The sequence below is a fragment of the Talpa occidentalis genome, unplaced genomic scaffold (assembly GCF_014898055.3).
Source record: "Talpa occidentalis isolate TD23 unplaced genomic scaffold, MPIMG_talOcc4v2.1 talOcc4.12, whole genome shotgun sequence".
Taxonomy (NCBI): Eukaryota; Metazoa; Chordata; class Mammalia; order Eulipotyphla; family Talpidae; genus Talpa; species Talpa occidentalis.
The window spans coordinates 78,983,746-79,009,675 of record NW_023601212.1 but is presented as its reverse complement, the minus strand read 5'-3'; the positions used below and the strand labels follow the sequence as shown (position 1 = coordinate 79,009,675).

Below are 25,930 nucleotides of genomic sequence, written 5' to 3'. Positions count from 1 at the left end.
ATATATATATTTTTTTTTTTAAGTGAAAAGGCCCCCTTCTCTTGTCTCCTGGTTCCTACTCAACTGCAAGATCAAGAACCACTCATTTTCTGATTTATTGCTTTGTCCATCCAAATATTTTATTTTCATATACAAGTGAATATATGGGATTATCCTCTTCCACACTTTAAACAAAGGTCAGTGATCTTTCCCTTTTGCTTTATCAGATATCTTGGCAATCTTTTCATATCAGCATAGAAAAAGTTTCCTCATTCCTTTTTACAGCTGAATAGTAAAATGCTGATTTTAGATAAAACAATGGCTTCTGAGTCAAATTGCAATTGAAACTGGGCTCTACTGCTATGACCTTCAACTAATTATCTCTCTGCCTCAGGTTTTCCGGGTATAAGTAGAGCTAATAGTCACTGATTCATTGTTGCAAGCATTTAGTGAGATGAGGTTTAAAAGCATGCTTCCAATAGTGCCTGGCACCCACTGTGCCCTCTAAGTGCTAGCTGCTTTTTTAAATTATGATAATCTATATTATAAATGTAAAGGGGTACGGAGTGACTGGGGGGGGTTTACATAGAGGGGTCCTGATGAAAATTATGGAACTTTACTGAGAGATAAAAAGCAGATGAATTAATGGAATGAATTAATGGAGAGAGGTACATTGTTTCCAAATGGAGAAACTATGGCATTTGTAGAAATGTCAGTTTGTCCTTGTGTTATTTATATGTGTCCCATTTGTAACTAAGACCCCAATAGTATTTATTTTGGAACTTAAGTTTTTCTAAACTGTATCTGGAAGAACAAATAAGAATAACTTAAAAACTTTGAAAAAGATTACAGCAAGGAGAAACTAAAGAGCAAAACACATTTTAATGATTAAAACACTGACTTAATGGCCTCAGAATAAACAGATCAGTAGAATGGAATAAATAAAGCAGAAACATGCCTTTATATGCATGTAAATTAATTATATGTTCAGAGGTGACCTCACAAGTCAATAGGAATGGAAAGAATGTTTGGGAAATTAGGTGAGGCTCATTTATGAGAAGAGGATGTTTTAGATTCTCACCTCAGGCTGCATGCCTAGATGAAATCCTGATAGTTGAAAAAGTTAAATTTGAGGGAAGAAAAAAATCAACCATCAAAAAACCTACAGAAACTAGAAAGGAAATATTTTGGGATAGAGGAGAACCTCTGAGTTCTAAAGCAGTCAGAACCATCACAGTGAAAAAACAACAGTGATTTATGTGATCACAAAAAGGGCCTGTAGGAGCTCGCTAGGACTGCTGTGGTAAAGCACCACATGCTAGACAGCTGGAAACTGCGGGAATTTATTCTCAGATTCTGGAGACTGGAAGTCCAAAATCAAGTTGTCAGCTGGGCCCAACTCTGATACCTACAGGAAAGAATCCTTCCTCGCCCCTTCTAGTTCTCCGTGTTTGCTGGCATCCTTGGAGCTCTCCGGTGTTCCTGGGCTTACGGGCACATCACTACAGTGTCTGTCTTCACTCGGGGTTCTCCCTGCATGTCTGCATCTCTCTTTTCTTGTAAGGACACCTGTCATATTGAATCAAGGGTCCGCTCTCCCCAGGCTCACCCACAAGTGCATCTGTAACAACCCTATCCCCAAATAAGGTCCTTTCTAGGTACTGGGGGTTAGAACATCAATATATCTGTTTTGGTGGGGGACATAATTCAGCTCTTCAAAGGTTAACACAACAAACCACTTCAATTAAAGTAGTAGATTGGCCACACATCTTCATTTCCCAAGATAGGTGACCAAATTAATCAAGAAGTGAGAATGATAAAGACTCACCAGACAAAGAATGGGAGAAGGATCATTACCAGATGAGATATTTTAATACACTCTGGAAGGCGTTGAAGAGACCCTGACAAGAGGAGACCACATGTGTTCTGCTGGGCCCAGATGCACAGAACTTGGTGGCATCATGGTGAGGATGCGGGTGGGGAAGCAGGACTGAAATCAGGCTGAGTGTCTATAAGAACTAGCCCTCCCCACGCTTACCCCACCCCATTCTGTCAAACAGGCACTCACTGTCATTTGTGCACCAGGTTGGAGAAGGCCTGGAGGAGGCACTCCTGACTCAGAAACTCCAAGGTGGTGGGGAGGGGAGAACACTGCAGGTACAGGAGACTGATTTGTCTGCAGCCTTTGACTCCATCCCGGTGAGCCGGGACCATCCACAGTGAGAAGACGCCTCCACATGGAGCTTCCAGTTAACTTTTCACTGCCTCACTGCTAACATAAACAGCTGACCAAGGATCAACTGACATTTAAGCAAAGTCAGGCCCCTGCATGAACAAGTGAATCAAAATAAACAATGGAAATTCAAAAGAAAAATTCAAAACATCCATATAATATTCTCTTAGAGCTCCCCAGCGCAGTGAACTCAAAACTTCATGAGAAAGTAGAAAAGATGAAGTCAAAGAAATTTCTCAAAGTAGCAAAAAGGACAGAGAATTCAGATGAGACACAGATAGGCAGAGGTTCGTGTTCAAAATGTTTAGAGTTTCGGGAACAGAAGTAGATGCAGCTGAGGGGAGGAAACCCGAGAAGCAGTGCCAGGGGCATGTCTGCAGACGCCAGTGCCCGGCATAAGTGACGGAAGACACACCAGGAACCGCACCCCAGAGTGCTGGAATGCCAGGGTTTGCCAGGGACTTCTGTAGGCTTCCAGAGAGGAAAAACGGGCATCAGGCAAAGGAATGAAGACTGGATGACGCTGAGCTAGTCAGTCGGGAGCGGCACTGGATGCTAGGTGCTGCCTGCCTTCGGCATTCTGGGGGAGAATTATTTTCCAGTCTATGTTTTTGTACTCAGCCAAAGACTATTAAAGTATGAAGGCAAAACAAAGATATTTTCAGATAATCTAGGGTGAAAAAATGATCTCTGTGAATGCTTTTACTGGTGGATGCACGTCAGTAAGACTAGAAGAGGAGGAGGACATGGGATCCAGAAAGTAGATTGGGGCAGGCAGCCGCAAGGAGCGCTGAGGGAGGCCTGCTGAAACAAGGCGTCCTACAGAGCGTCTCATACAATGGAGTATTTGTTCAGAAAGTGTATGTAGAAAATTATGCAAATAGAATAACAAAGGAATTATTAACTCCTTTAAGGCAAAAAAAATGAAGAAGAATGGAAATGTAATCATAGTTTTCCACTTGACTGTGTCCTGAATGACATTTACATAGTCATAATTTAAACACTAATTATTTAACTAAAATATTTGCATAACTGTTGAGAAAGTGAGACAGGATAGCTGGTTGGGTAGCTAAGAAAATTGTATCTTCCCGGTTACAGTAGGGAATCATTAGGTAACATTTAAAATTATTAAATGAGGGCCTCCCCCGTGGCGCAGTGGTTGAGCGCTGGGTTGCGAAGCTGCCCGCAGCCTCTGCAGCGCCGGTTCGATCCCCGGCTGCTCCCCGGCCACCAGAGGAGGGTCCCACATGGCGCGCAGACCTCTCCTGCCGCCCGCTGCTCCCCTCAGCAGTGTGCTTCGGTCCTTCTGCCTGCTCTGCTCCCCACTCTGGCTCTGGTGAATTCTCTCACCCTCCCATGCTTCTGACTGTACCCAGTGCTTGTATAAATAAATAAAAATAAATCTTAAAGAAAAAAAATAAAATTATTAAATGAGGAAATGGGAGTATAAATATATTAATTAGAGATATCAGAACTACCTACTGGAGGGGAAAATAGGTAAAAAACAAGACTGCCCTTTGGGAAGTAGAACTGGGAGGGCAGAAGGGGGGAAAATGACTATTAGTTGCTAATTGGAAGCTGTCCTTACCTCTTGATGCTTTTTTTTTTTATTTAGGTAAAATTCACATAACATAAAATTAACCATCCACCCTTGTAAGCGACCAATTCAGTGGCATTTAGTGCATTCACAGTATTGTGCAACCACTACCTCTGTGTAGTTCTGCAGCCATTTCCAACCCTCACCCCACCCAAAGGAAACCACATGCCCATTATGCAGTCACTCCCCATTCCTCCTTCTTCTCCCCACCCACCAGCTCCTGGCAACCACCAGTCTGCTTTTCTAGCTCTGTGGACTCACTTCTTCTGGAAGTTTTGTATAAGTGAGATCGCAAACTGTGTGACCTTTTAACTTAACAGCTTCTTTAACTCAACATAATGTGTTCAAGGTACATCCACATTGTTGGACAGACAAGAACTTCATTCCTTTTTATGGCTGAATAATATTCCATAGCATGTAATACCCCCTTTGACTAGCCATTCATTAACTGTAGGCCCTTTGGGTTATTTCTACTTTGGCGCTCTTGTGAATAGTGATACATTGAATATTCATGTTCGAGTATTTGTTCAAATACCGTTTTTAGTTCCTTTGGGTAAATGCCTACGAGTGGACTTGCTGGGTCATATAATAATTCTTCGTTGAACTTTTGAAGAATAACCAAACTGTTTTCACCTGTGGTTGCACTATTTTACACTCCCACCAATGATGTAGAAGGGTTCATGGTTTCTCCACAACCTTGTCAGCACCTATTACTTCCTGTGTATTTTTTATTATAGCCATCCCAGTTGGTGTGATGGTATCTTCTGTGGCTTTGATTTGCATTTCCCTAATGACTAAATGATGTGGAATATTTTTTCATGTACTTAATATTCATTTCTATGCCTTATTTATTTTTGTTAATATTTTAAACTAATGAGCTACCATTGATTTATATCTTTGTTAATATTTTGACGATATAGGATTTCTCCCCTGAGGTGTGGTCACTGTAGCACTCCCAACACCAGAATACCCATGGTCCTTGGCTACAGTCCATTGTGTTCCCCCTCCCCATGTTTTCTTTTTCTTTTTTTTAAGATTTATTTTTATTTACTTACACATACAAAAACTAGGGTGCAGGCCAGAAGTGCAGGGGGGTAGGTGAGAGTATTCACCAGAGACAGAGTGGGGAACAGAACAGGCAGGCAGGAGCAGTGGGCGAGACAGGAGAGGTCTGCTGCGCCATGTGGGTCAGCTCCCTGGCCAGGGATCGAACTCAGGTGGCAGCGGTGATAGCACTGAGACCTAACCCCTAGGCCACCAGGGAGGCCTCGATAAGTGGTTGTTCATGTTCTTTACTTACTTTTACATTGAGTTGGTTTTCTTTTTGTTGCTGAATTGTAAGAATCCTTTATATATTCTGAGTACTAGACACCAATCAAGTAGATGATGTACAATTTTTTTTTCATTCTGTTAGTATCTTTTCATTTTCTTGATAGTGTTACCACTGATTTTTAAACTATTTTCATGTATGATTTTGATAATTTTTATTAAAATTAGTAAAAGAATGAATATTGTAGATATTATTTAAAAAGTTTTTTTTAAGCAGTAGAGTATTATCTTAGTATATAAAAGAAACTCGCAAAGGAAGAAAAATTCATAGCACAAGAAAATGAGTAAGTGAAAAAATACAAGTTAACCTAATAAGATATTTATAGTGAAAAACTTTCTTTTTAGTGAAAAACTTGAACAATGAGAGGAAGTACAAAATAGGCACTCTTCTGATAAAAAAAAATGTACCAGCTGATGTGATTTTTCATAAGTAGTTTGGCACAATGTGTCAAGAATCTTAAAAACACAGTGACCCAGTGAGGCAACTTCTAAGAATTTTTTCCTAAGAAAATAATTTGAAATACACAAAACCCTCTATATCTTTTTACCTAAAAATTGTCAACAACCCTAAGCATTCAACAAAAGGTAATTGAGTAATTTCTGATACACCTAGTGCTTGAAAAATAGCACAGAAAAGGTATAAAAGAGTTATTGAATAAATGAATGAATGGATCCATAGGATGGAGTATTAAGCAATCATTTAAAATTCCATTCATATTATTTTTTATAATGTAGAATTCTTTAGCCTCAGAGGAAATGAGGTAAGAAAGTTTGTCTGGAATATGGTCTAACAACCTTTTTTAAAAAATGATTTTCTTTATTGGTTAAAAATAAAGATAAAGGGCCTCCCCGGTGGCACAGCAGTTGAGCGCTGGGTTGTGAAGCTGCCCACAGCCTCTGCAGCCCCGGTTCGATCCCCGGCTGCCTGGCGAGGGTCCCACATGGCGCGCAGACCTCTCCTGCCGCCCACTGCACCCCTCAGCAGTGTACTTCAGTCCTTCTGCCTGCTCTGCTCCCCGCTCTGGCTCTGGTGAATTCTCTCACCCTCCCGCGCTTCTGACTGTACCCAGTACTTGTATAAATAAATAAATAAATCTTTTTTTTTTTTAAAAAAAGAATAATTAAAAAAAAATAATGAAAAGAAAACATAGGAAAAAGAAGGAAATAAATAAAAATGTTACATCTGGGTGGTAGAATATTAAATAATCAAAAATACATCATCTCCTCTGCACTATACAAGTATCTAGCATGTCTCAACTAAGATGGTTTTCTCAGGATTTCATCATCTAAGTGGGAAGCTTGATCAGAACAGAGAGGCCTCTGCCTACTGGGCCCTTGCTTTCCCATGGGATTTTTTAAGCAAAGGCTTCTGTCTCTATTAGGGCCGGGGCACCTGATTCTGCTGAGCATGCTGGGACGTGCAAAATGTACGAAATTTGCTCTCAAATACCCACAAGCACTCATTTTGCACCAGGGAGCAAGGACATACAGTTCAAGGAGCCCCTCACCTCAGGGAGTTCACACACATGATTATTAACCAGAGCTAACAATACCGTGGTTGCTGCTCTCCCTGGTCCCATCCAAGAGGCACAATACTTTTGTTTGCCTGGTTCTTTTTCTCTAACAAAAGCAAATAAAATGACCTGGCTCCAGACCATCTCAGTGCATGCATGGCAAAGGATGATGCTGTTTTCAAGTTTCCTCATGGCTCTTTCTGCACCTGTCACAACCCACTCAGTTGGCATCTCTCTACTGACAAATCAGTCCTGGGATACCCTGGGTGCTTGTTTTGTCGACAAGCCTCACCCTGTTTGTTCTTGTGGTTTGTGGCGTGGGCTCCTCATGGAAACACAGATGCAGTCACTGGCTGTACTGCAAGGACACTGACTGCCCAAGTGCAGGGCATTGCCAAGAATTGGTTTATATTATGCATTCATGTATGTATATACACATAGAGGCATGTATACATGTATAAAGAAGTTCCCACAACGAGTGGATATTGCCTTTATGAAAAATAAAAGTTTTCTTTGTGTTTCTCTTTAGGCATTCACTGTTTGTTTGCTTTATTGTCTTGCTGTCTGGGTTGCCTGCAAGCTGTCCAGAAGGCTCTGCAGAGGGAGGACAGGGGTCCTGGGCAATGGCCACAGTGTGGAACTGAGCCATCCTCAGGAGAGGATGAAGGGGGGCCTTGAAGAAAACTCATAATCAGCTGGTCAGCTCAAAGCACTTGTCATTTGCTTGTCACTCAAGTAGGGGAAACCTGAGTGCCACAGGGGGCCACTGTTTGCTGCTGGATTCCAGGGCAGGGGCTCCCACAACTTGAAAGTTGCTATTAGGAGCCGGAGCTGGGTGGCCTGTGATGAACCACCTCTGTGGCATGGTGCAGCTGTCCCCAGGAGAGGACCAAAGGCTGCCGAGGGAGGGAGGCAGCTGCTGGCAGTGGGCACAGGGCCAGGCCTGGGAGAACTGAGTGGGGAATTTGCGTGGAGCGCCTGGCAGGTGGGGCTTTGTGTCCCGGGTCCCCTCATCCGGAGGGGCCGCCGGGCAGATCTTTCCTAAACCCAGTTCCTTCTCATCCGGGCCACAGCTGGCTGCCTTCCAGGCACTCACTTCTTAAACGTCTCTGCCAAGAATTCCTCTGCCCCACTCCTACAGGCACAGCACGGTGGGCTCCCCCTTGGAGTTGGACTCCACATTCCCAGGGTCTGACAACCTTGGCCGCTCATTATGTTTATGTACTGGGGAGTCTCACTTTCATACCACAGAAAGTTCCTGCCCTGCCCAAGGAAGGAAACCTGGTGGGTTCACAGACACCATCTCCCTGGATGGGAGCACACACTCCAGGGTACCAGCAGTGTGGTACCCTGCTAGCCCATGCTGGGCCAGGATGCGGGCAAGGCCCCAGCTTTGCCCTAGTGTAGCAGAGAGACTTGATCACTGTTACAGTGAGTGAGTACACTGCTGAGGGATGCTGGGAAGGAAGTGAAGGGTTCTTCCTAAATGGGGAGGACAAGCTTCCGGAGGAGGTCGTGCTTGGGCCAGGCCTTGAAGGAGTCTTACAGACAAAAGCACGAGAGAAAAACTTCCGTGATGAAACTATGGTGTTAAGGAAGTCCAGAGAAACTTGGAAGAGAGCTGGGTTCTGGGAAGGAGGAATTTGGGGATATAGGTCGGGAAGGGAGTGAGCACTGGGAAGCTGGGAAGCAAGGTTTGGTCCAGATTGTGTCTGTCGTCTGAGGTTTTAAAGGCATCCTGTGCAGGGAACAGATGAGCGGCACAGCAAGTTGGCTTCTTTGTCTGTGAAGTTTCAGCTGGACTCCTGGCGGTGGGGGGAGGTCACTGGGCCAGTGGTGTCTTTTGGTTACAGCCTCATGGTGGACCAGACAACCTGATGGTCCTATAGCCACCAACACTTGCAGTGCTAGATAAAGAGAACAAATGTCCTTTCAGATGCACAGAAACGCTCATCTGATAGTAAGAGAAATTCCCCTGTTCCCTTCCTGATCCCCCTCCAGGGTTGCCTGGGGTCCCTCCCAAATAAACTATTTGCTCTTGAATCCTTGCCTCAGAGTCTGCTTCTGTGGGGATGCAAGCCAAGATGGACTCTTCAATAAACAATGCTGAAGCAACTGGTTTTCCATAGGGAAAAATAAAATAAAATTAGAATCTTACTTTATACCTTAAAAAAATTTCAAGCTTATTAAAAATCTAAGTGTGAAAGCCAAAGCTATAAAAGTTTTAGAGGAAAATATGAGAGAATATCTGAAGGATCTTAGAGTAGGGGGGATATTCTTAAATGACACCAAAAGCACAAAAATTAAGGAAAAGAGCAACAAAATCATCAACTTTGTCAACAAAAGATGCTATTATAAATAATTGAAGCAGGTTTTTGTGATACAGGAAACGGACAGATAGTCATCGGAATCTACAAAGAACCGGTACAAATTTATAAAAAAGGAGACAGGCCTCCTGGTGGGAAAGTGGGCCCAGACGTGAGGCCTACATAAGGGAAATGCGAACAGCCGACTCTCATTTACACCCATTAGAGTGGCAAAAACGTTCAAGGCTGAAAAAATTAATGTTGGCCCATGGAGGAGGCCCTGGGGCGCTGGTTTCCTGGTCTGGGGTATACATTGTCACCATTCTGGGGATGAGCTTGGAAATAGCTTGAAGTGTGCATACCTGAGTCCAACAATGTCACCTGTGTCGAAGGACATGTAAAGGTTCCCTGAAGCCCGAATAATCCATCTGTGTTTTGAGAAGTTGAGAATGGCCTGTGTCTGTCAAATAAGTTGGTAGAGTGGCGTTTAATCAGTGGTTATGTCCTACCAACCTGGGCAGCTCTGAAAAACTTAAACTAGTGGACAAAGAGAAAGCATATGGGAGTTAAACTTCTGGCTCGAATGAAAGGAAAAAAAAACAAGTGTTAGAAATGGAATTACCATTTATATACAGCTTGAAAAAGCCCACTGCATATTGCTTGTGCACATATGTGGAAATGTTACGAGAACTTGCAGGAGGACCACAAATACTAACTTCAGGATAGTAGTTAGGCTTTGGGGGTGGAAGGGAACAGAGCCGGAGAAGGACGCCAGATGTGGCAGAAAGGTGAGCTTGATAACGCTGAGTAATGAGGTCAGGGATGATATTGGATTATTCTTTGCCTTTCTGTGTGATTGAAATTAAAGGGAAAAGAGAAAGGAAAATAGACTTGAATCAAAAAGGAGAAGCAACAGTGGGAATGAGGTCTTGAAGGATGACCTGCAGGCAGGACCAAGACCAGATCTCTGAGGAACACCCACCTTTGAGGGGGTCTATAGATAAAGAGGTGTCAGTGAGGAGACAGGAGGGGCAGGACAGAGGAAGGAGAGAACTTCGGGTGGAGTGAGAATCCTGAGAGGAGGCCTTTGATGTTGGCAGTGAGTTTTGGCAACCAAACAGGCAGCTTGGGTGGGTGGAGAGAGCCACAAGCAGGTGCAGAGTGTTCAGAGCAGATGGTAGTGGGCCTGAGCAGAAGCTTCTTGGGAAACCATACTTAAAGGAAGGGAAGGAAAGCAGCAGTCAGGTGGAGCGCAACTGAGGGCAAAGCTGGAGTCCATAACCCTAGTCGTGCAGACCCAAAGACACTGAGCGGGCCAGCTCAGGCCACTTCTCAAAACCAAGTCAAGCCTCCAACTACATCCCTGCCCAGAGACCAGTGCTGGCTGGAGGACTAGGACTCCTGTGGTCACTCTGTCCTGGACACACTGCTGGGGAGGTCACCTCTCCTACTTCCTTAGGTAGGGGGAGTAGAGCCCCACCCCTGGGGCTGCAGCCCTGTTGGAAGGGCTCAGACAGTGTTGGGACGCCAGCTTGGCATCTGCTGTCCAACTCCAGCCTGGTGGCCCCTGGAAGCGTGTCGCACCTGGTCTTGCACCTTTGACTGCCCGGCACTGAGAAGCAGTGAAGGTCCTTGAAACCACGCAGCAGCAGCGTAACCTCCTAGAAGGAGCAGCATCACAGCTGTGGACACCCAGGGAGTCCCCTGACCTTTCTCAGCCTCAGTTTCCTCAAGTGGAATGTGGGGATAGTACCTGTTTGCAAAGTTGTTATGAGGGCTAAACAATAACACGTATTGGCAACCTTGCAGCATGCCCGCCATGGTGCCAGCAGTGAAGCATTTAACCCCGACCCACCAGGCAGGCAGAGGCCATCTCCCGAGATGAGCAAACAGGCTCAGAGAATCATATTTGTTCAAGTTCCTGTAGCTGGCTGGCTTCAGAGCTGGGACTTGGCGCAAGTTACACGCCTCCTGTGTGGAGCGGTGCACTGCAGTGTTCCCCAAACTGCCAGGTGCTGTATAAATGTGTTTGCCTCTGCCCCTCCCTTCCTGATGAACTTCACAGACTAGGATAGACCCATTGACACATGGGGAGGAGCTGCTGTCTTTTCCACAACACCAGGTGGTAAAGAGGGGGAGTATGTTAAAGACATGAAGAAGCCCGTGACCCCCACACTTCAGAAGCCTCACCTCAAGACACCCCTCTCCTCAATGCCCCAGTGGTAGAGGCCCAGTGGTCTTACTTCCTCTACTAGACTGGTTTCCTTCCCGCCCCTCACCTTCCCCCAGGTGCATCCACACATGCCCACGCGCACCCCCCTGTTGCCTGCATCTGCCCCACAAGCTGGAGTGAAATCCCTTGCTCCCCAGCAGCTTCTGGGAAGTGGGTGTACCGGCTTCCAAAACCGCCTTCCTCACCTTTGCACTCAGCTCAGTCACTGCCCGGCAACAGCCTTTGGGGTTGAAAGGAATCTTTACAGTTCATTTGGTCAGATAAGCCCAGTTCTGTATGCTTTGACCCTCTGCTGTGCCCCCTTCTGTGGCCTCAGCACCCCCCAGGCCACCGCCCAATCTCAACTGAATAATGAACACTGATGTTTGCTTCTCAGAGCTAATTTAAACCCTCCAGTTTGCTCCCAGAATCCTTGCATAGAATGTCCCATCCCCTTGTCCTATGCCCTTGCTGGACCTGCTGAGTGGGGATGGATTAGCAGCAAAATCCCTGGAGGGCAGCAATCTGGAGGCGGTGGGGCCATGATCAGAATTGTTGGTGGCAGCTTTGTGTGTGTGTGTGTTTATCTGTCTCTGTGTCAGTGCCTCCTTAAGCATTCCTGGGCCAAAGGCCTGCGTAAACAACCACCACTCTTGACTCTTGCAAAATAGGAATACTAACTCCCTCTGGGCTATAGTTGCACTGTCTGTCCGTCTTATTCTTTGTGAAATGAGGACTTTGGCCTAGATAAGTAGATTTAAAATGTGTTAAATTTACTTAATAGGCATTTATTGATTACTGGCCATGAGCAGCTTTGTGCCAACCCTGCTAGGTGGGCAGCACAGGACCAGATGCCCCCTTCATGAGCCTGATGGGTGGACAGATGTTCAATATGTGACAATAGGCCCTATGAGGCCCTGAAGAAGAGCAGGTGCTGTGGGTGAATAACAGGAGAACCGCCCTGGCTTAGGGATATCAAATCAGGCCAGGATCTGAAGGAAAACAGGAATTAGCTAGAAGGAGAGGGACAGAAGAACATTCCAGGAAGAGGTGCCAAGACCAGAAGATGCTTCTCATTCCAGGACTGGAATGGGTGCCTGCAGGGCACACAGAGGGGAAAAGGGACTTAAGGTGAGAAGAGATGGGGCAGATTCACAAGACTTTGAGGCCCTGTTGAGAGTTATGTTCTATCCTTGGGACAATGAAACCCTTCAAAGGGTTTGAAACAGAGGAATGTCATGCTTGTGGCTGCACCTTTAAAAAAGCCTTCTGGCATATAGTCAAACCCCATAAATATTTGAATGAGGTAGTAGGGTCAGATGAAAGGGTGGTCTTACTGTGACAATGGGATGGGGGACCAGGGCTCGATTAGGAGGATGAGGGTGGTGACCTATGGAGATGGGAAGAAGTGGATGGAAACTTTTAAAAGACAGTTGCCAAGACGTGGTCATTGCCTAGAGGGAGAGGGAGCACAGTCAAAGGTTATCCTCAGGATTCTGGCTTTGACCACGCCGCAACTGAAAGCATGATGGTGTCATCATCTTTGCAGGGAGAGCCAAGGGTGGATTTGGGACATGTTAAGTGTGAGATCACTCTGGGCATCGCTAAGCATGCCTGCAGGTCAAAGGGGCTATATTGGCGAACGGTAATTGGAATGGCGAGTGGTAATTGGAGGCGCGGGGTGGAGATCACCGAAGGAGAGCATAAGAGGGCCGGCAAGGTCTGGGTCTACATGGGGACCCTGACAAAACTCAGGTTGGAAGCCAGCCAAGGAAACAAAAAACGAGAGAAAGGAGGGGAAGCAGACAAGCCTGCTCCGCGGAGGAACTTCCTCAAGGGAAGAGAGCTTGATAGCAGTCAGAGGGGTGAGCTGTGCGAAACACAGCTCTAGTTTGATGGGAATAACAAAAAAGTCCTCTTTGAAATTTGCAGATAGAGGTTATTGTTAACCTAGCAAGAGCTAGGGGACTTTGTGAAATGAAGACCTTGAGTCAATACAAGTCTCTCAAGAAGTTTGACTAGGGAAAGGTGAAGGGGGCCATATATATGGAGGTCGAGGAGAGATTTTTTTTTAAGTTGGGGAACTTTGTTCAGAAACATGAAGATAAAGTAATGGGGAACGGTGGAAATTACAGGACAGAGGCGGGTGTATGTTAGCTTCAACCAGAGAAGCAGGATCACTTGGTAATCTATGTAATTAAAAAATCTATAAAAATGTGACCTTGAGTAGCTGTTGCCCATTACACTATCAGTGTTTCTGGTGCTGGACTTTTACAAATGAGGGGAAACCAAAAAAATTAATTGGAACCTTGGGCACGGAGCAGACTTCACAAGGATGGACTGGAACCCTTGTCAATGTCTCACTGCCTGCCTTTCTCCAACTCTGTAACAAGGGTGTCAAGCAGAGTAGTGATGTTGTTTGTCACAGAGCTAAACATTCACCAGGCTCAGAAGCTGGGGAAGTTAGAACTGTAGTTTCCTTGGGCCTGGCTGCAGCTCCATGCCAACCAAATGACCCAGCAGACACGGGACAATGTGCACAAGCTGTAAATGCACCTGGTGCCCTGCGTTGACATTCTGAGCATAAAGGAACATAACCGCTTCTTCATGGCTACCTTCCAATTCTTGGACAAAATGTCTCTTGCTAATTTGAAACTATAGCAGGAAGGGAATTCTTGGAAGTATGGTCCAATTTAGCTAAGCAGACAATACAAATCCATCATAGGAGGTGACTTCATTTTTAAGCAAATATTTATTAGCGGATCTAAGCACTATTTTAGGAACTGGAGATATAATTTAAGTCTGAGTCTGTAGAATTCAGATTCTAACAGGAGAATCAGATAGTAAGTGTTTATATGACATGATGCCAGATTGTGATGGGGGTGGGGGGAGCAAGAGCATAGAGAATAATGGAGCTAGGGGTTGGGCAAGGAGGTTCTGTTATAGAGGACAGTTGGAAAACCTCTTTGATGGTCTGTCATGAAATGATGGAACCAGCCAAGTAGGGATCACTAGAATGATCTTTTCAGGCTAAGGACATAATATATGCAAAGGCCCTGAGGCAGGAACAAGCTTGTTCAGGAAACTACGAGAAAGCAGAGATAGCTGGAACAGAGCAAGTGAGGCAGGGTGGGGTAGGAGATGAGGTTGGAGAGCTAGGCAGCTACCAGACTAGGAAGAATAGTCATTATTTGTCTTATCTAATGGTTCTCTGGAACACCTCACTTGGAAAGCTTGTCCTTTTTTCACCTCACTTAAAATTGTCCTGGTGCTAAAAGTCTTTCACCAGGGACTTTCATCCAGTATTTTAACATCACAGCTGCTTGAAGCAATGGATACCTGTTGGTTAAACAATAGAATATAAAGCTTAACAGGAAATGCTGAGAAATGAGATGTCCGTAGGAGGTTTTTAAAAGTTCTGACATGATCTGGAGTCCAGAAGGCCATGCATGTGTGTTGGCTGTGTGTATGTTTAGAAAAGACTTGAAAAGGCAATGATCTCTTATCTCTTTTTGACCTCAAAGCTCTGTGCAAGCAGGACATGATAGCTGAGGCAAAGTTGCAAACCACCTAGCTGAGTGTTGAAGGCACGACCCCCATACACATTCAGAGCCCTCTGAAAAAAATGGGGAACTTACTGGTTTCAGGAGGTTAAGAAAATCTCTGTCTAATCATTAGCTGGCCACTGAGTTAACTGAGCAAAGATTTCACTGACCACTCATGATACAGAATATAGACTTTGCAGAATTAGTTTAGAAAGTCACTGAACAACTACAATAAGCAACAGCAACAAATCCCATAGTGAGGGTAAAATCTCATTTCCAGAATTGCCACATTAGGTTACTTGAAATTTTCAGTAAAAATGATGAAACATGCAAAGAAACAATAAGAAAATATGACCCATCCTCAGGGGAAATAAGCAATTAGTAGAAACTGTACCCAAGGAAGCCCAGAATTTGCAATTACTTGATAAATACTTTAAATTAGCTGTTTTACTATGTTCAGAGAACTAAAACAAACCACACTGAAAGAAAGAAAGGAAAATATGAAAGTAGAATCTCAAGTAGAGACAATTGATAGAAATTATATTTTTAAAAGCCAAAAAGAAAATTATAGAATTGACAATTGTAGAACTGTATATTTCAAACAAAAATCTACTGGAAGAGCTCAACAGCAGATTTGAGCAGGTAGAAGAAAGAAAGAACTTTGATTATCCCATCTGAGGAACAGAAAAACAAGAAAATGAAGAGAAAGGTATCTTTGGTATAGAGAACTGTGGGATACCATCAAGTCAACTAGCCTATGCATAATAAAAGTCCCTGAAAGCAGAGAGAAGGGGCAGAAAAATATTTGAAGAGATAATGGCCCCAAAACATGCCAATTTTGATGAAAAAAACATACATTCAAGAAACTCAAATCCAAGTTGGATAAATCAAAGAAATCTCTGCCTAGGCACATCATAATCAGACTATCAAAACCACAGACAGAAAGCAGCAAAAGTGACTCACCATGTACAGGGGATCCGCAATATTTATAGCTGATTTCTCATCGATAAAACAAACAAATATGGAGGCCAGAGGCAATGGGATGACATATTCAAAGTTAGGAAAGAAGAAAAAGAACTGATAACCAAGAATTCTGTATTTGGTAAAACTGTCCTTTTGAAATGAAGGATAAATTAAGACATTCCTCATCCTGGTAATCCACAAAAACCTATGGCTAACATACTAAATAGTGAACAACTGCAAGTTTCCCCTTGAGGTCAGAAACTAGACAAAAATGTCAGCTCTCATCACTTCTATACAGGATTGTACTGGAGGTTCTAATGAGGTCACTTAGGCAAGACAAAGAAATAAAAACTATCCAGTTTGCAAAGAACTGAAACCATCTCTTTTGGTTCATTATATCTTATTTATATAGAAAAGCTTAGCATCCAACAACAGCCCCCACTCCCCAAAACACCCACCATTATTAGAGTTAATAATTAAGTCAAGCAAGATTGCAGGCTACAAGCTCAGTTTTTTAAGTCAGTTGTATTTCTAAACTCTAACTGGAAAAAACCCAAAATAGAAATGAAGAAAATTATTCCATTTATAATAACATAAAGAGAATAAAATACTTAGGAATAAATTTAGCCAAAGATTAAATAAGCTGAAAGCGATAAAACGTTGTTGAAGAAATGAAAGACCATCTAAATAAAGGAAAGACATCTCATGCTTGTGGATCAGAAGACTTAATATTGATAACATGGCTGCACTTCCCTAAGTGATCTACAGATTCAGTGTCATCCTTATGAAAATTCCAACTTCTGTTTTGCAGAAATAGACAAAGTGATACTAAAACTAATACAGCCGTTCAAAGAACCCCAAATACGCAAAACAATCTTGAAAAGAACCAAGTGGATAGTCACACATGTCCCAATTTCAAAACCTATTACAAAGCTACAATAATCAAGACATTGTGATTCTGGCATACAGGTGGAGTAGAAATGAGTGTTCAGAAATAATCTATGGTTTACATCTATGGATTAGTTGATTTTCAACCGCCTGCGCCACCAGGGAGGCCCCAATGTGGTTTAATTGACTTACAGAATTTTTTTTTCATCCTCGATGTTTCACTTGGTCTCACTTTGTATGTGGAAATTGAAGCTTAGGGAGTTAAAACTCTTCTAAGTAGCCTAAATCCAGATCTTCTAACTCTCACGTTCTTTCCATTATTATCCCATGAATCAAGCCGAGTGCTTTTTTGTTTATTCAAATTCCCAGAGTATATTGCCAAGGTATCTTTTTCCAGAAAGTCTATTTTTATAGAATGTCTTTGGTGCGTGCCCATTCCAGTGATTATTTTAAATCACTTTTTTTCTGTCAATAATAATAATGTTAATTATAGAAAAGCTAGAGGGCCTCCCTGGTGATGTGGGGTTAAAGTCTCAGCGCGATCAAGCTATCGCCAACCACTGTGGCCTGAGTTCCATCCCCGGTCAGGGAGTTGACCCACCTAGCACAGCAGACCTCTCCTGACTCGCCCTGCTGCTCCCCTCAGCAGTGTATTTCAGTCAATCTGCCTGTTCTGCTCCTCACTCTGTCTCTGATGGATCTTCTCACCCCCTTCCCCGCACCTCTGGCCTACACCCCAGTTCTTGTATGCATAAATAAATAAAATATAAATCTTTAAAAAAATTACAGAAAAGTGAGAAAAATGTTTTAAATTTGCACTTAGATAATCACTTTTAATATTTCAGTGTTTTTCTTCTGGCGTCTGTCTATAAATATAGTGCCCAAATACACACACACACACATACACACACATATCTACACACATATATTTTTATAAATTGTGCTCATGCTATAAACAGTTTGTGTTCTACTTTTTCACTTAGTCTGATATTATGGGACGTGACATAGCATAATGATGAAGGTTAATTAGGCCCTGGGGCCAAAAAGCAACGCCCTGTTAGCCATATACCCTGTGCATACTGCTTAACCTTTTTGTACCTTAATACAAAATAGGTTTTTTACAAATCTAGCACAAAATACGGTCTTAACTATGTCCTCTTCTCTGATCCCAGGTGCTCTCTACTCTGGAGGTCAGGAAGCGCTGTCCCCTGTGCCTGAAACATGGCTGCTTTGTGGCCAACGACTTGCCCAACTGTTTCACTTAACAATATGCCTTGCAACTGGCCCTCACATTGACTCGCTGAACGATTTACTGCTGAGTCTCCCCCTGTACACACACGGTTTAAAACCCACATATAACTTTTGACTGCCCCCCAAAACTTAACTACTGATAGCTGGCTGTTGAGCCTTACCAATAACATAACCAGCTGATGAAAGTGCAGCTTGTGGGCCTTCCTAGTGGCGCAGCGGTTGAGCGCTAGGCTGCGAAGCTGCCCGCAGCCTCTGCAGCGCCAGTTTGATCCCTGGCCGCCGGTGAGTGCCACATGGCACGCAGACCTCTCCTGCCGCCCCCTGTTCCCCTCAGCAGTGTGTTTCGTCAGTCTGTCTGTTCTGTTCCCCTCTCTGGCTCTGGTGAATTCTCTTACCCTTCCGCGCTTCTGACTGTACCCAGTGCTTATATAAATAAATAAATAAATCTTTAAAAAAAAAAGAAAATCACATGGAGGAGAAGCCACATTTATAGGATTGTGCTGTATTTATTGATACTAACTCCTCTGCGTCTAGTGGACCTGAGTGGCTCAACCTGCGCTGTTCGAGGGTTAGCTGTGTTTGGATGTTGTCAGTATCAGTGCATGTGACCCTGCCTTGTTTTCTTTTGTGATGTTCTGTTTTGTTTTAAACTGCCTCAGAGAGAAAAGGCTTTATAAAATATGCCATGCAATCTAAACACTATAAAGGCACGTTGATCGATTTGGAAAATTTCAAAGCTTTTGTACACGAAAAGACACTATCAACAAAGACAGAAGACCAGCAAGGCCCCCACGTTCAGCTGGGCCTCCAGGTGGCTTGACTGGTGGTCTCTTTTGGGACTCACCCCTTTCTCAACAGTGACTATTTCCCCCTCTATTGGGCAGCCCCAGCACCCCACACTTACCTAAGTGATTTGTTAAACAGTCTAGTGGTCTCCAACCAGACAGCTGCTTGGGACCTGTCTGATTCTAGAATGTGGAACATGATCTTGGTCGCAGTGGCTAATTCTAGGGCAATGGGAAGCATTCCACTTCCTTCCTTCATTGCACTTGCCACAAAATTGAAACCAAATTAAAATGGTCTGTACTGTGTCTTGCCCCCACTGCTTTATGAACACCTTGAGAGCAGGGCCTATGTCTTGCTCTCGCAGCCTGGCGCATACCTGGGGCTGAACCGAAAAGGAACTTGGCAAGCCACAGACCGAGTTTAATGTTTTCTTGGTCACTGTACCAGAACAGATGATCATGAAGACAGTTTACAAAATGTGATTACGGTAAGTGTAAATCCCTATACTTATATCCAAAAATAACAGACAACAAATATCAGTTGGTAACCATGCTTTGCAGCAGTTTATTTAAAAAAAAAAACAAAAAAAGGTGGAAGTTTTCACCCACGAAAGCTTGGCATGGGTCACCAGCGTGGGCAGGCTGAGGACGCTGCTGGGATCTTGGCCTGTATGCTGGTGCCCCCCACCCCCAGCCCAAGCCATTATTCTGTCCCCTTCTCATCTGTCACTCCCATGTCTTCAGTAATTCCCCTTTCCATTCATGCTGCCAGCCTGCAGACATGCCCCTGAGTGCCCCCACCCCAGCCTTTAAAATCCTCTCTGCTACCCAGCCATTCTCCTGGTGCCTCCCGCTGGCCTTTCCTTTTAAACTCTTGAACGAGTCGGTGCTCATGGCCTCCCACTCCTTACCATCCGCTCCCATCATCCCAACCTCTATTTCCCAACCTAGCATCTAGGACACTCCTTTCTCTTCCTTTCTTTCTCCTTTCTCTCCCCCTTGACCCGCGCTTACTTAAAAGGTGAAGACCCTTCAGAGTGACCCTCCTCTGTGCTCCTGGGTCCATGCACTGTGACATCATTGGGCACACTCTCCCCTCTCCCCTCTGCCCTGACTGGCTCACCTGCCACTTGTTCCCTGGCGCCCAGCTGCTCCTGTGACCTTGCTCAGCCACCCACCTTTCTCCAGTTCGGTTCCCGCTCATTCCATCTCTTGGCCTCCGAGCATACAGCATGCGTCCATCCTCCCCAGTCTCAAAAACCCTAAGACTTCTCGGAATCTTTCCATCCCCTTAGGAATTTCCTGTGTTTATTGCCCTTCACAACCAGCTTCTTCAAAAGGAGAGTCCACCTCCTGGCCTCCTCTTTCCTCTCCACCAGAGCTCATGCGCACAGGCGGATTTGGGCCTGAGTTCACTCTGCCGCAGCCGCTCCCCGAATCAGCACCATAGTGTCTTTCCCCCCTCCTCATCCTCAGGGGTCTTCCTCCAGGATCTGGTCAAGTCCTTAGGGAGTCCACGGTCCTACTCTCCTACCGCGTTGTCTGCACTTTCTCGGGCTCCTGCAGCGCCGCTCCTCCCACGGAGACATGGACTTTCCTCTGCATTGTCCTCTGTCTCTTCACACTACCCCCATTATTTGTAATAACGAGCAAGTGGACCGAGAGTGCTGAGAGACTTTAAGGAGGGGGGATCCTTTGTGTTGGCTTGGTAGCATTGTTGGGTTTCTCGTTTGATGTTGTCTTATTTATCTTGTTTTTGTAGTGGCATAAGGGCTATTCCTCAGGGCAAAACAGAAAGGGTTGGAAGGAGACCCACAAACCACATGTGGTTTTGCCATTTTTCCAGATGTGGCCCATCTTGTAGCCCATCTTCTTGACCTCTGTAGTGTTCTGGCAACGCTTCCCTACCTATCAAGGATGACACTGATGTCCTTTTACTACCTACTGTAGCTTGTGTATTCGCTACCAGTATACTTAGGCTGTCTGAAATCAGGACTTATTTTACATCCTCTGGGTCACTTACCAGAGATTCTTGCGTACAGTGGTACTTAATAAGAGCTTCCACAGCAACGTCAGCTAATGGGAGCAACCTGATTTTTAGATGTAAACAGGCCCAGGTTCTGATCCTGATCCTCACCTTGATCCCTGTAAGTTGTGTGACCTTGGGCACATTGCTTACCTTCCTAATTACAGTAATTGTGAGGATGAAATTCGATAATAGAAGCTCAGGAGGTGTGGGTCCCCTCCCTTTCCTGAGATGGGAAAGAGCTGGGAGAAGTAGAGGGGGGACACTTGGATACTCAGTGAGACCAAAACCACATGGTTTTGCAGGCTTTCGCATAGATTCACCAAAATGATCTAGTTTCAACCCTGGGACTGACCAAAATTAGGAGGCAACAGAATGACCTACAGCAGCATCTAAGAACATGTTGATTTCACTTGACATGTCTCCACCCGAAAGTGATTGGTCAGTCACTGAAACTTGACTACACTTGCTACGGCCCCTTTGACCTTGCTTTCCTACTGCTTTTTATAGACTTTGTTTTTCCACCTTCTTCTGTCACTTGGCCCCCTCGACCTACTGGAATTCTAGTACTGCACCCCAGCTGCCCCCTTCCTGACTCCATCCCTGGGAGTTTAGCTGCCAGGGTAGAACATTCTGAGGCCTTATCACAGTTCTGGCAGCGCTTCAGATGACATCACCCACAGTGGGCAGATGTGCACTCCACCTGCAGAAACCTTAGAAAGTATGGAGCAGCTCAGTCAGCAAGCCAGGAGCAGATCCATCTGGATAATCCAGATCCAGGCTGTCAGGTTTTCTTCCCCTTCTCCCCCCACACCCTTTTTTTTAGACTTTTCTCAACCAGTATTTTAAATCTACTTCATTCTTTTTAACTACCACATAGTATTTCATAGAATTCAAGTGCCCTAGTTTGTTTCAACTTTCTGTTATGGCTGCAGCTTTTGCTTTGAGTTGCTTTTGTTTTTCCTCAGAAAAACAGAACTCCAGGGAACGCCCTTGAACATGGCCCTTGGGAGCATTTTTCTCTAGGATAGATGCCCAAGGGCTAGAAGATTTGTGTATTTATATGGATTTGAAATTGTATTAGATCTGACCATGTTCTTCAGCTCAAAGATGATACCACAGGAAAATTTTCTTTTCGGATGTCATTTTATATCTCACATAAGAAGGCCTTCCTAATGCTAAAGTCATAAACAGGTGTCCTAGATTTTCTTCTTAGTTTGTAGTTCTGCTTTTTTTCAACTTGGCTCCTTAAGCTAGCCGTAAAAGCTACCCTCATCACCCCATCCTACCCCCTCTCTGTAAAAACTTTTTCCATTGTATTAACACCACATGAATAATCTGCCCTTTCCCTGCTAACTTAAAAAACCACCTTTGTCACAAACTAATTCCCATAAATAATGCATAGATTTGCTCTTGGTCTTATTGTTCTATTTCACTGATCCATATATCTACTTCTATACTGCTGCTATTGTGGGGTTTTTCAGTGTATGTGTTACTTTAAAAAAAAATCGTGGTATAGTAAATGACAAAATTTTCCATTTTAATCATTAGTATTGTGCAACCATCACCACTGTTTCCAAAGTTTTTCATCAGCCAAACAGAAACTCTGCACTCATTAAGCAACAGTTCCCTAGCCCCTTTAACCCTGTCCCATGATTACTAATCTATTTACTAATAGATTTACTAATCTATTTACTAATAGATTACTAATCTATTTTCTGTTTCTGTGAATTTGTGTATTCTGGATGTCTCATGTAAGTGGAATCATACAGTGTTTGTCCTTGTATGTCTAATGTTACTTAGTCTAATGTTGCAAGTTTATCCATGTCGTGGCATTTGTCAGAACCTCATGCCTTTTTACACTGAGCATCCTCTGCATTTTGCTCATTCATCTCTTCATGGACAGTTGAGTTGTTTTCACCTTTTTCGCTGTTGTGAATAATGCCACTATGAACCGTATCATGCCAATGCCTGCTTCAGTCTTTATTTTCATTTCTCTTGGATATAGACCTACAGCTACAAGGTTGTCTGATAATTCGGCATTTAACTTTTTGAGGAACCACCAAACCCTTTTTCACATGGGCGCAGAGGAGATGTATTATCTCCTCCATCGTGAGTAGGACGTGCTGTGCCTCAAACCAGTTCCTACTTCAGTTTTGCATTCACCGCCCCACAGCCCTGACTGTATAAAACGGCAAGAAGAATATGGCGCTGTGGAAAGAGCCTGCAGTCCCAATATTTGGTAAATGAGTCCAATGAGAGCCATGGCTTCTGTTTCCCAGACAAGTCCTTTCAGGTTCTGTGTCTCATCTAGTTCATCTGTAAAAGGTGGTCATGCTCCTGCTTCACAGGTGTGGAGACATGCTGTCTAGATGGTTTGCTAAAGCCAAAGGCACCTACTAGCACAGACATCAGAGTCCCATGGGTGTCCCAGCACGCAAACAGGGCCACACACATTTATTCATGCATCAGCCACTATTGATTGCGGGCCTGCTCCATGCTAGGCACCACGCTGGAGGGGGCTCGGCCATGATCGAGGGGAAGAGGGCCCTGTCTTCATCAGGTACTCCTTGATCTGAGAACACGTCCCAGAGTCCTAACTCACCTCCCATTCTTTTGACATCAACACTAGGCTTTGCAAAAACACAGCAAGAAATTCTGATGTGTGTTTTAGGAAAGTGACTCTAGCTTTAAATGGATTTTAAAATGAACAAATAGACCCAGGTACTTAGTAAGTAAATGGCTTGAAATTCCATGGGGGGAACTTTTGAGGGGAGCTTCTGTGTAAAGGGAAGAGGGAAAAAAGATCCCAGACACTGCCACTACTCGCCACCCCCTGCCCACCACCACAGCCACTTCCACCCCCAGGAAAACTAAGAGCTCCCTGGCCTGCACACTCATTTGCAGGAGCCCAGGGGAGGGGGCTGTCATCAGCTCTCTGCAGCGTCAGTGCTAACCCAGGTAGCCCAGAAGTCATGGCTGCTTTTAACGTGCCACAGACTAGATTCATCCCCCTCATTCAGTCCTCTTCATGGGCTTCATTGTCTCCGGAAAACAGGTTCAGGAGGGTCAGGACCTGGGTCTAGGCCAGGCACCTACTAGCACAGGCATGGTATAGCTAGAATCCCTGCTCTTACCAGGACACTAGCTGGGCCCATCCTAGGAGCTGGGCAAGGGAAGGAGCAGTGAGGCTGATGGGGCAAGAACTGGCAAGACTCTATAATCAAACCTGTTACACCCACAGGGGCAGATTTTATTATTTATTAATAAACTTTGCAATAAAGAGATCTTTTGGGCTTTCAGAAAATTTTATGAATACTAATAGTTTCCTAAGTACTTTTACATAGGGTATTTTTCATTTGACCCCTGTAACAACCTCTTGTGAGAACAGTGTCCTTTATACCCATTATACGGACAGGAAAAACTGAGTGTAAGATGTAAATGCCTCGATTGCACTACTCCTGTGACGTGTGAGATTGTGATGGTGGTGGGGGGTGGGGTGCCTGACAGTTGTGGGCAACAGCTTTATCAAGGACTTCCTTGCCAGAGGGACTCTCAGAACAGAGGTGACCCCAGCTCCGGGGAGGGGCAGGAATGCCTAAGCTTAATCAAGTCACCATTTGTTTTTTCCCAAACTTCTGTTACCCAAATCATGTATTCTAATGAATGCAACTGACACATCTATGCTATTTACTTCTTTAGAACACGAAGTAAACTGTGTCCCATAGCATCACCATTTATTAGAGGGATTGCCATCTCTAGTGATGCCAGTATATCTACTAAGGGTGGAATTTTTTTCCTGGGTATATGCTTCAAGGGCCTTGCAGGGGTATGCCCTGGCCTGGACTTGGAATGAGACCAGGTTCCTGCCTCAAAGGGTCAGCCAGCCCTGAGTAATCCTGCCAGAGCCAGGGAGGCGCAAAAAGTGCTTTGGGGAGATCAGCCCTGACTGGGAAGACAGGAGAGGTGACCGGTGTGTGTGTGTTTCTCTGCCAAGGCAACCTTACAGGGAGAGAAGCCAGCTCATGCAAAGGTGCTGTGGTAGGATGATGTGGGGCAAGAATGGAGGAGTGGCAAGCCAGATGAAGGTTCTCGGGAGTTCACCCTTACCAGCTGTTGGTGGAAAGTTCTTGGAATTTGTGTGTGTGTGTGTGGGGGGGAAACTGCCTTTGTTTGTGAATGATCCCTGAGGTGGCAGCTTGGGGTCTAGAGGTAAGAGGACCACTGTCCCTAGTATCTTGCCACCTAAGACAGGGAGACTATGACAGAGGTGGACCCTGGCCTTAGAGTCTCTGCTGAGAACTGCTGGGTGCTCAACCTAGGAAGATTAATGGGGGAGAGGGGTAGCCCTGAGGGAAGTGGACAGGCCCAGGAAGGGCAGACGTCAGCCGCTGTGACCAGGGTCAGCGGTGTGAGGGTGACAGGCAGCGAGGGCCATGGAAATCCCAGTGCCTCTTCTGCCTCCCCTGCAGCATTCCACCAGGCAATCTTTTGAGTGTTTTACCTAAACTAGCTTTGTTTTGTAGCTGGGTAAACTGAGGCACAGACAGGTTGGGTCACTTGCCTAAGGCCACAGGGCTCTAGGGTCTCATCTGACATTCTGGGTGACCTGCCCAAGGCCATTCCAGCAAGAGATAGCTGGAAGGAGAACTTGAATTTGGGAATTCTGATTTAAAAGCCTCTCTTCATTCAGCTTCCCTACGCTGCCTTATGAATCCTGGGGTACTTTTGCTGTGAGGAGGGGCCTTAAAGGTCCTCTGCGTCTCCCTCCTCACCCAGGCTCTGTGCTCATGGATGCCCCCGCCCCGTCGACCTGTGTGAGCAACCACCTCCTGCTAAATGGTTTTTGTATAGAACCCATGTCATTGCTCTTCAAAAGAATTGTGTGGGACGACTAAGCACCTAAAAATAACTCAGGATCAATTTTGGGGGGGGCGGCGGGGGAAGGGTTGTGTTTTCCTTTCTCTTCCCTCCTCTGCCCCCGAGGTCCATAAATTGCTGCTGTTTGATAGCCGGGCCAGGCTGGCTTCCTGTGAGGCTGTAATAACATGGAATTAGCCTGGCTGCCGCCCTCTCCAAGGCGGAAATGCCAACGCTTGGGCACTTCAGACGTCTCTCTAAGTTGGTACCTCTGCCCTGGTCCATGCTCTGGGGACAGGTCTTAGCATATTAGATAGCTGGGCAGATACCTGGGCTTGTCCTCCTGGGAAGGAGCTAGCAACCAACCTTTGGGCCATTTGAGGGTCCCCAAAATTCATGCCTCTGAGAAAAGCAAGATGGGCAGGGAGCTTTGGCAGCCCCA

General features: G+C 44.9%; 1 protein-coding gene and 1 long non-coding RNA gene across 6 annotated transcripts in view; one reads left to right on the top strand and one right to left on the bottom strand.

The window, feature by feature from the left end:
* Nucleotides 1-25,930, top strand: part of HIP1 (huntingtin interacting protein 1) — a 121,189-nt gene that overhangs the window by 21,479 nt on the left and 73,780 nt on the right. The gene's annotated exons all lie outside the window — the stretch shown is intronic.
* LOC119241529 (uncharacterized) lies at nt 8,709-18,774 on the bottom strand. Its single transcript, XR_005124333.1, has 3 exons — nt 18,722-18,774; nt 9,321-9,418; nt 8,709-8,767 (listed from the first exon to the last, which is right to left on the bottom strand). It is a non-coding gene; the product is annotated as an uncharacterized LOC119241529 (long non-coding RNA).